The sequence below is a fragment of the Poecilia formosa genome, unplaced genomic scaffold (genome assembly GCF_000485575.1).
Source record: "Poecilia formosa unplaced genomic scaffold, Poecilia_formosa-5.1.2 Scaffold317, whole genome shotgun sequence".
Lineage (NCBI taxonomy): Eukaryota > Metazoa > Chordata > Actinopteri > Cyprinodontiformes > Poeciliidae > Poecilia > Poecilia formosa.
Genome location: NW_006800256.1, coordinates 375,187 through 385,135, shown reverse-complemented (window position 1 = coordinate 385,135; position 9,949 = coordinate 375,187). Strand labels below are relative to the sequence as shown.

Sequence of the window (9,949 nt, the reverse complement as noted above, 5' to 3'; positions counted from 1 at the left end):
AGTAAAGTACAGATACACAAAAATTGTACTTAAGTACAGTAACAAAGTACTTGTACTTCGTTACTTCCCACCACTGTTCATCACATGGGTTGAACTATTTCATACAGAGCTCTGTGCAAAGTGTGTGATTGTTCAGAAGGTTGTTGGCATGTTTTATGAAGAAATGGGCTCAGATAGCAATGCTGATATATTGCTTCATTTAGTCCACTTCCACCATCTGGTTTCTGTATCTGTAGGCACCGTGGAATACTTTTAAGAAACATTGTCCAACGTGGTGAGACATTATGTACATTTGTAAGATTCATTACTTTTTAACTACAAAGACCGTCACATGGCTAAGAGATCCTGAATGGAAAGTGCTGATATGTTGTTCATGGAGGAGGCGGTCTGCAGAGAGGTGTGGCACTCTCTCTGTAACCATTTTGTAAAAGCTATATGGAGGGTGTGTCTATGTGCGAATATGAACGCCCACAACCAAGCAACAACTCTTCGGCTTCGGATGAAAAATGGGAGAGCCTTAAGTGAATATAATTTATGAAGCAGAAGAAGGTGAAGAGAACTGTTACATCCCTCTACACTGGGCTTTTTGGCAGTGATGAGTTTTATTAAGGGTCAAGTGAAGGTAGCATCTAAATCTATTTCCATCAGCCAAAATTTTATATGTCCTGCAACCAACAGACCACCTCCTTTTTCCTTCTGCTTCCCTCTTGCTTCATTGTATTGAACACACCTTTGCTCCCACTCCATTCTCAAGTGGTTGAACAAGACCCTAGCGAGAAAGTTTAATTGCAGCTACTGAAACAGACTTGACTGTCTCAAGACCATTGCGGTGTGACGAAGCTCAAGCTCAGCAGCACTTGCCACTCTAGCTAAGGTGAAGAAAAAGGAAAGAGGAGGGAGAAGTCTTAGAGAACTTGTGCTGCATTATTAATGGATTTACCATGTCTTTAATATACTGAATCCTTCCTCAGGTGGTAGATGTTGAGCACAGATTGCTTGTAAATTCTGCCTGAATAGGGGTAGAGTCAATGCTGCGTAGTCTCCATTTCAATGGGTAGACCAAGGAGTTTGTTTTTACCAGACTAAAGAATTAGTTGTGTGCTTCAAAAAGCTGGCCCTTGTGAAATTATGGCAGAAAGAAACTTGTTGAATGAAAGCTGTGAGATGTTAAATTGCTGTTTGTCTCAAGTCATGTACAGTCATGGCCAAAAGTTTTGAGAATGACAAATATTATATTTTCATATGATCTTCTGCCCTCTGGTTTTCATGTGTGTATGTCAGATGTTTTCATCACATACAGAAATACAATTGCAATCATATTATGAGTAATAAAAGCTTTTATTGACAGTTAGAATGAGTTAATGCAGCAAGTCAATATTTGCAGTGTTGACCCCTCTTCTTCAGGACCTCTGCAATTCCCCCTGACATGCTCTCAATCAACTTCTGGACCAAATCCTGACTGATAGCAGTCCATTCTTGCACAATCAATGCTTGGATTTTGTCAGAATTCCTAGGTTTTTGTTTGTGCACCCATCTCTTGATGATTGACCACAAGTTTTCAATGGGATTAAGATCCGGGGAGTTTCCAGGCCATGGACCCAAAATCTCTATGTTTTGTTCCCTGAGCCAGTTAGTTTTCACCTTTGCTTTATGGCAAGGTGCTCCATCATGCTGGAAAAGGCATTGTTCATCACCAAACTGCTCTTGGACGGTTGGGAGAAGTTGCTCTCGGAGGACATTCTGGTACCATTCTTTATTCATGGCTGTGTTTTTAGGCAAGACTGTGAGAGAGCCGACTTCCTTGGCTGAGAAGCAACCCCACACATGAATGGTTTCAGGATGCTTTACAGTTGGCATGAGACAAGACCGGAGGTAGCACTCACCTCGTCTTCTCCGAACAAGCTGTTTTCCAGATGTCCCAAACAATTGGAAAGGGGATTCATCAGAGAAAATGACTTTACCCCAGTCCTCAGCAGTCCACTCCCTGTACCTTTTGCAGATATCAGTCTGTCCGTGATGTTTTTCCTGGAGAGAAGTGGCTTCTTTGCTGCCCTCCTTGAGTTCAGGCCTTGCTCCAATAGTCTCCGCCTCACAGTGCGTGCAGATGGACTCACACCTGCCTACTGCCATTCCTGAGCAAGCTCTGCACTGCTGGTAGCCCGATCCCGCAGCTGAAGCCCTTTTAAGAGACGGTCCTGGCGGTTTCTGGTCTTTCTTGGGCGGCCTGGAGCCTTTTTGGCAACAATGGAACCTCTCTCCTTGAAGTTCTTGATGATGCGATAGATTGTTGACTGAGGTGCAATCTTTCTAGCTGCGATACTCTTCCCTGTTAGGCCATTTTTGTGCAGTGCATTGATGACTGCATGTGTTTCTTTAGAGATAACCATGGTTCACAGAAGGGAAACAATGATGCCAAGCACCAGCCTCTTTTTAAAGTGTCCAGTGGTGTCATTCTTACTTAATCATGACAGATTGATCTCCAGCCCTGTCGTCATCAACACCCATACCTGTGTTAATGGAGCAATCACTGAAACGATGTTAGCTGGTCCTTTTAAGGCAGAGCTGCAATGAAGTTTAAATGTGTTTTGGGGGATAAAGTTCATTTTCTAGGCAAATATTGACTTTGGAATTAATTGCTGTTAAGCTGATCACTCTTTATAACATTCTGGAGTATATGCAAATTACCATTATAAAAACTGAAGTAGTAGACTTTGTAAATATTAACATTTGAATCATTCTCAAAACTTTTGGCCATGACTGTAGGGAACTCCATAAACATGTGGAACAAGGTACTCCAGTCAACTAAGAGAATAATTATACTTTTTGGCCTTGTTGTCCTTACTGTTTGGTGGGTAACTATCTGTAGATTACACTGAACACACCATCTCCACAGTTAATGGAGCAAAATTCAGGGTAATCCTCGGCAAAATTATTTCCTAAAGGTTGAAAAAGACATTAGACTGTGGCAGAAGTTCACCAATTAACAAAATGTTCAAAGCTGAGACCGAAATCTAAATGAAAATCTGTGGCAAGACCTAAGTGTTGATATTTATAGACCTTATGCACCCAGTCTGACGGAACTTGAAGTATTTTACAGATTTCAGTTTCTACATGTGAGTGGGGTGTAGATGCAACTTAGACTTGCAACTGTAATTGTGCTGAAAAGTGTCAACATAGATGTTTTTCTATGGAGGTTTTTCTTCCAATTCACCATTATTTATATTTAATACTTTGTGTTTTGTTCTACCATGTGAAATCCTAACAAAATACTTTGAAGTTTGTGAGTATAACATCAAAAAAGGCAGGAACATTTAATATATGTTCATACTTTGGCAAGAGATTGTAGAGAAGTGATTTCCATACAGCCATTAACTTCTCCACAGAGAACCTTGAAACATATTGGCGGGAAGAAATCTGAATAGCTTCTTTGTAATCTGGTCCTAATCAAGACTGTCCATGGGCCAGCTATGTAGAATGAATATACAATAGTATTGGGTATAAATAAGTATGCCCTCTTTTCTTTCTCCTCACTAAAGTAGGTCAATGAGCAGGTCCATAAATCATTTTGAAGATTCTGTCAGAAACTTTTGCTGCAGCTGTGGCTGTTGAATAATTTGCCAGCACTGCAAATATCTGTGTATATTTAAGTGTGATAAGCCACACCTGGGGCGACAGGATCCCAAGGAAAATGTTAATTTTGTCCCATCTTTTCAGGTGGATGACGGTCGCACATTCCTGGATCTCCAGGAGGAAAAAAAAAATCTTGAACTCTTGAGTGACCCAGTACAGTTTTAATTGGATTCCAAGTGGTATTTAGATCTTCTGACATACACTGTGTATCCTGCCTGTGCATTAAATGTTTAGTGATTGGTGGGGTGGGATATTACAAATGGATGAAGACACATGTAGCTTCATCCCCCTTGCGGCTACGTTCGGTTTTTAACCTTTTAAAAATGCAAATGATACAGAAATAAAACAGATGTCTTGGGTTGGTTATAAATGCCGCTTGAAATGGGAATGGATGACTTTTAGAATGGTCCTTTGATATCATCTAGTGTCCCACTTTTGCAATTAAGAGAACCGTTAGGTAGCATTTGGTTCTTATACAACAAGGTAATTAGCGGGAAAATAGAGTTAGGAGAGGTGTGAGTGTTGAGGAGAGGAGGGAGGGGACCAAGCTGTTCCTGTTGTGTCCAACATGAGGAAAAGCTAATAAAAGGGTAGGCCAAGAGGAGCCGGCCAGGTGGGGAGAGAGGATGAGCCACACTGTGGATCCTTCCACAAGCTCATATGGACTCATTATTCCTGTTCAGGAATGATACTGGTACACACAAACAACAGACACATGAGCGCAGACACCTGCTCTCACGCTTGTGAAAACCCTGGTGGGCTGAGGTTTAATCAGTGCTGAAGTCCTTGAGAAATAATGAAGGGTAACCAAGGAAGCAGCAATAATGCAACCATTACAACACATTAAGGTTCACATGCTGCAGTCAGGAAACTAAACTAGGGTCTCAAAAATTTATATTTTTACAGAATGTGTCAGAAAGTTAGAAAAATAATAAAAGCACGACTTCAACAAGACATTTTCTCATAAATGAAATAATCTGCCAATGAAGAAGTGTGTTTTCATCAACATTAAGACATTATTGACTTAAAACAAACTCTTGAATAGTTACTTTTGAGTCTATTTTGTCTTACTTTAAGTGTACTAAGATATTTGCTCTAGAAAATAGACTAAAAATACTTTGGAAGATATTCTGTTGTGTCGAAAAGAGGTTTGATCAAATCCTGGTTGCGACAAAGCTGAAAGAAATTCATGCTAAAGTTGTGCATGGAAAAGTTTGAAGTGTTCCCCATTGATCAGACAGATATCAGAACCAAGTAAGGGTGTGAAAAATTATCTTGTTTTATGAATTATTAGAGTGGAGAATCTCTGATTAAATGTATCAGCTGGGTTTGCAGCAGGGCTTAGCTACTCCCATCAACTGGAGCTAGCTCTCACAATATCCGCCTAAATGCATTCAGTTAGTAGTATGCAGATGTTTTCTTTTTGATCACTTTATAATCCATGTGCTATGCACTCAAAAAGAACGTTGTGCGTATGAAGAGAAGACATTTTGAGGGGGAAAGAAGTCTCTACGGAGGATAAATCATGTGGATACGCTGCGGTCACTACCAGCAGCCTGACCTTTTACTGACTCTCACACATGCATGATGTCCTGAGTCTGCATTTTTACTTTTCTTCTCCCAGCTAGGACTTCCCGTGAACTACCTAGGGACATACATTGTCTTTGTTGCAACTGAGGAAACAAACAGTGTGCTCTAGGAAGGGAAATACTGGCCGACTCTGCTGCACTCCGGGGCTGAATGATGACATCAGTAATCGAGCAACGTAGCAAAAGCCGGCGACAAAGATGGAAAGCGCAGCGGGAAGGTCAAAGAGATGGAGACCACTTAATAAACCCAGGCTTGCCATGATCTTTGGCTTTATTTCTTAGCTCTGTGCCGGTCTGCTTTTGTTTTTTACTGCTCTACTTAGACAATCGTGTCAGTCTTAAGTACCTAAGCTGCATTTAAACATGTGTGCTGTTCTGTTATGGATGCCACAGCCTGTCAGCAGACGAGTGAGCCATCAAGCTAAGAATGCTGAACCAGGCGCTTCTCACGTCTATTAGCGCCCAGCAAGATGAAGCACCCGTCTCACCGGGTTTTGTTGTGTTTCTTTTATATGGCCTACTCTCTCTCTCCTTCACACTCTCCCCGCTTCTCTCCTCATAGTGACACTTTTATTGATGGCCTCTCCTCTCTGACAATGCAGGTTTATAGTTTTGTCTCTACAGTCTGCCTCTAATTTTGCCTCTTCTCGCCTCTCATCCCTCCACATCTCCTCAGCCTTCCTACACAGTGTACATGTTTGTTAGGCAGTGACAGAGGATAAATAAATCTCTGTGCTCGTGCGTGGTCAGTAAATTCAGTAAACTTGGCACTGCTGCACATTTTCTACAAAAAAATACATCTACTTCCTCTCTCTGCTGCAGTTAGAGACGTGTGGGGAGCTATGTGAATTACTGAAATCTGTTTGCGTGCTTATTATTGGTTGGCTTTAAAACGCAGACGGGGAGCGAAGGTTTTGCTTTCATGAGCTTATTGCACTTTGATTTCTGTTTTAATATTGACCTACACATACATTTGAAATGTATTAAAGACTTACAGTTATTCGATAGGCAGATTTTTTTAATGTGGTCATTAAACAGCTTCTAGTGTATGTATGCCTGTTGTGTTCTTCAACTTCTACAGAGTTTCACTGGATTTAAATATGTCTTAAATCCAGTGAAATTATTTTTTACATGGTAAAGCGCCAATTATTCTCACTTCTACTAAATATAACATTAGCTATAATAATGTTACTTATGTTAATATCAATAATTGTTTCCAAAGATTTAATATTCAAACACATTTTTCAAGGCGCTGTATTAAAAGCAGAGGTGTTGTCACACTGTCTGTATGAGAGACAAGTTGATGTAAAGAGCTTGTGTGTGAACTGTAGTTCCTTACCTCAACCCTTAGATTTTCAAAAGATTGCACACATTTCCAAATCTAGAATGAAAGACAAAATATGTTTGTCGTAATACATTTAGCCTTCCTGTTATCTTCTCAAATTCTTGCTTTTCTTCAGTTCGAAATAAGCCAAAATTCCCTTAGCATGTTTTGACATCTCCTATTAAACAGCTTCATGAATGCCTATGTCTGTTCTCACTGACAAACATCTAAGTTTGAGCCATCCTCAATCTTTAACATTTTCCACTCCAAGGTGTGCTGTTGTCTGGACAACACAGTACTGTTTTACCAATACAGGGTTTTTTCTGGCTGACCAGTTGCCATATAGCCTTTAGTTTCCACAGCAAAGATATTGACTCTTTTGGCCACCAGTAATATTTCTGAAGGTGTTTTGCTGTGTTAATCTATGCTTCAAACAGGCAGGCAGTGAAAACTTCAGGCCATCCCAACACACTCCACCATCTTATTTCTGACTTTAAGCAGCTAGAATTATATGACTGGCCATTGCCCTTCAACGCAATTCTTCTCAGTTCTCATCTCCCTTCCATGATCCATCGAATTTCGACAGTTGAGCTTCAACTGCAGAAACTCAACTCTGTTGGCTGATTGTTGGCCAATCAGCCAACAAAAGGAGGAGTCGTGAATGATTGATGACGATTTTCTGCAGTGTTTTAGGATGTAGTCTGCCTTTGGTTTGGCAATGGCAGCGAATTCAGTCCATGTTGGCCCCCTCTCCAAATATTGAGCAATTAAAGTCAGAGCAAGAGGAATGCTTTAGACATTATATTGCTAGCCAAAATTTTGTGACCCTACTTCCCACTTGGTTGTTTCCAGTGCATGTAATTTCCGGTGCGCGTCATCGAGCTGGTGCAGTACGTACATCACTGTTAAACATTAGTGATTTGGTGAAAACAGACCCAATCATTTAAAACGTCAACAGAGTGCACATATCCAGTAAACAATCATTTCTCTTTAGCTGAGGGTCCAGACAAAGTGCAGAACAAGGGGCTAGTTTTTACCAGGCTAACATTCCTCTAACTGTTGACAAGTGGACAAGTGGACTGTAATAATGTTAATCAAAATTTGACGCTGAGTTAAATCCCTCTAGATGGCTCTGAACTGAGGGTGGCTTGCACGGGGTCCTGCAGGAATTGGCTCCTCTGACCCCAGAAGGACCCTTTGCTCCCCTCAGTTCACCCCATATCTCTGTCACACCATAATTCTTTAACCCAGCGCTCCCCCTCCAATGAATGTGTTCCTGTTGTGACTGACCTCCATCACCCAGCCTCCCTCCCTCTCGCAGACTCTCTGAGACTGCCAGAGATGGTAATCCATCATACGGAGCCAGGGAGGAGGTGACAGGGCGGAGGGCTGAAGTTCAGCCAGGAGCTGATACGGGTTTGAATCTGTCGCTAAAATTGATTCACACTCTATCTTGGTATTTCTGTGCAGTTGTCCCTCACTCAAAGGGCCATTATTTCTGTGGTTTCTTTCTCACATACTTTCTTAAACACACATTTATCCATTCATTTATCTTATCGTGCAACCTTCGCTCTGCACGATAAGGCCCACAATGCAGCTTGGCACGGGATCGATCTTGGTAAAGGGTCGCAACTTGGCTAGACTTCCGTGATGCTGCCTATTTATTTTGGGGTGCAACTGTCACACCACACACTTCAGCGGTCTGATGGATTTGTCCCGGTAAAAGCTGCTGCACACAGATAAGTGCTCATGCACATTTACGCAAGTGCACTAACACTCCAAAAATGCTTAAGCTTAAGTCCTTTTGTGGCTGTTTTTCTAGTTGTGCAAACATTAAGGACAATCCTTCCTCAAAGTGGCTCTCAGGGGAACGTAGAAGATGCTGCATCTTGTTTTCTTTAGATTCAGAACTTGACTGCGAGGGCGGAAAAAGGAAACCAAGAGTGAGGAATATAAGAGAACAAGGGAGACCAACAGATAACCGACCAAAGGAAGCTAGGCGTTCTGTACTTGAAACTTGTTAGACTTTTATATCACAACCATTTTCGGGTTTGTATTTTTTAAAATTGCTTTTTTTTTGCATAGTAATTTGTTTTTATATATATTAGTTAGATTTATTGTGCACATGTATGTTTTGCTTGGATTCCATTCACTGTGAGGGACACCTATCATTGCCCAGAGCTCTGAACAGCTGCAGGGCAGAGCTGAAACCTAATCATACACTCTCCGCTGTCTCCATCTCCTCCTTTTCTCTTCCCCTCTCTCTTCCGATGTGCTTTCTCCTTCTCCTCTTCCATTCCCTCATTTTCCCATTTCCTTTCCTGCTGTTTGAAAGTGATACTCTAAGTATTTTGGGCTCTTTCGAAAGTGAGCAGAGGCGAGATGAAATGAGAGCAGTTTCTGAGACAGCTGTGAATCCGTGCCACTTTACAGCTTGACCTTTCCGTGACTGCGCCGCTGCATCCAGCAGGAATGAAAGCAGAGGAGGTTGTGGGTGTAGATATGTGTCTAGTTGAGGGTGAGACTATTTGTTTCCCAGCCAATGGCTTCTCAGTTTGGGCTTCTTGTGTCTCTAAGTGCTGCCTCTGCCTGTTAGACTCCTCTGGGGCTTCCCCTAAGGCTTGGCCATGGTGTTCATTTACTTTTGCAGTTTAGTAAGTGCAACACCCATTCAGATGACATTTTTTTAAAGAAATCAAAAGTATTATCATTCCAGCACATGCAAGATGCAGGATTGTAAATTATGTCTTGCAAAACTATTCATATCCTTGAATATTTTCACATTTTGTTGCATGGTGTTATGTTCTTTTAGACTTAAAATTTGAAAAGTTTGCACACATATAGGGCTGCAAAATAAAAAGTATTCACAATGTAAGAATTCCATGTTAGTTTGTGATGCCAATAATTGTTGATATTGATAATTACTAATTAGTTTTTTGTTTTAAATATCTGAAATACTACCAAACTGGTGGCATGACATGTCCTGTTTCATCCACAGTTGTCACTCCATGTTTTTTTTTGTTGTTGTTTTTTTTAAATTATTTTTGTTCAGTTATGAGGCACAGTGGCAAAATCCGAAACTATGTAAGTTACTCAACAGGTGGTTGCCAGGTAACCAAAGAGTTACCCACCACCCTTGCTTAGTTGGCCCTGAGAGGTAGAGCAGCTAAATCATCTCCTCTGCCTACATCTCCCAGAATGCTTTATGGCTGTGGATATAAGCTCCAGTACAACAAATTAGAAGTAGAACTGAGCAATAAAAAGAGAGCAATATAAGCCGAAATATATGTAGAAGGTACTGTAAACCTTCAATACATTGAAGGTCTACAAATTTGCCATGGAATATTTTTCCCACATAACCAGGGGTAAAATAAATAAATAAATAAATAAATAAATAAATAAATAA

At 40.9% G+C, this 9,949-nt stretch overlaps 1 protein-coding gene and 1 long non-coding RNA gene across 2 annotated transcripts in view; both read left to right on the top strand.

Moving 5' to 3' along the window:
• robo2 (roundabout, axon guidance receptor, homolog 2 (Drosophila)) overlaps nucleotides 1-9,949 on the top strand; it is a 545,602-nt gene that overhangs the window by 279,531 nt on the left and 256,122 nt on the right. The window lies entirely within an intron of this gene.
• LOC107833052 (uncharacterized) overlaps nucleotides 1-9,949 on the top strand; it is a 19,402-nt gene that overhangs the window by 3,598 nt on the left and 5,855 nt on the right. Inside the window, exon 2 of the long non-coding RNA XR_001658761.1 lies at nucleotides 4,879-4,884. This is a non-coding gene — a long non-coding RNA (uncharacterized LOC107833052). The remainder of the gene's footprint in view (nucleotides 1-4,878; nucleotides 4,885-9,949) is intronic.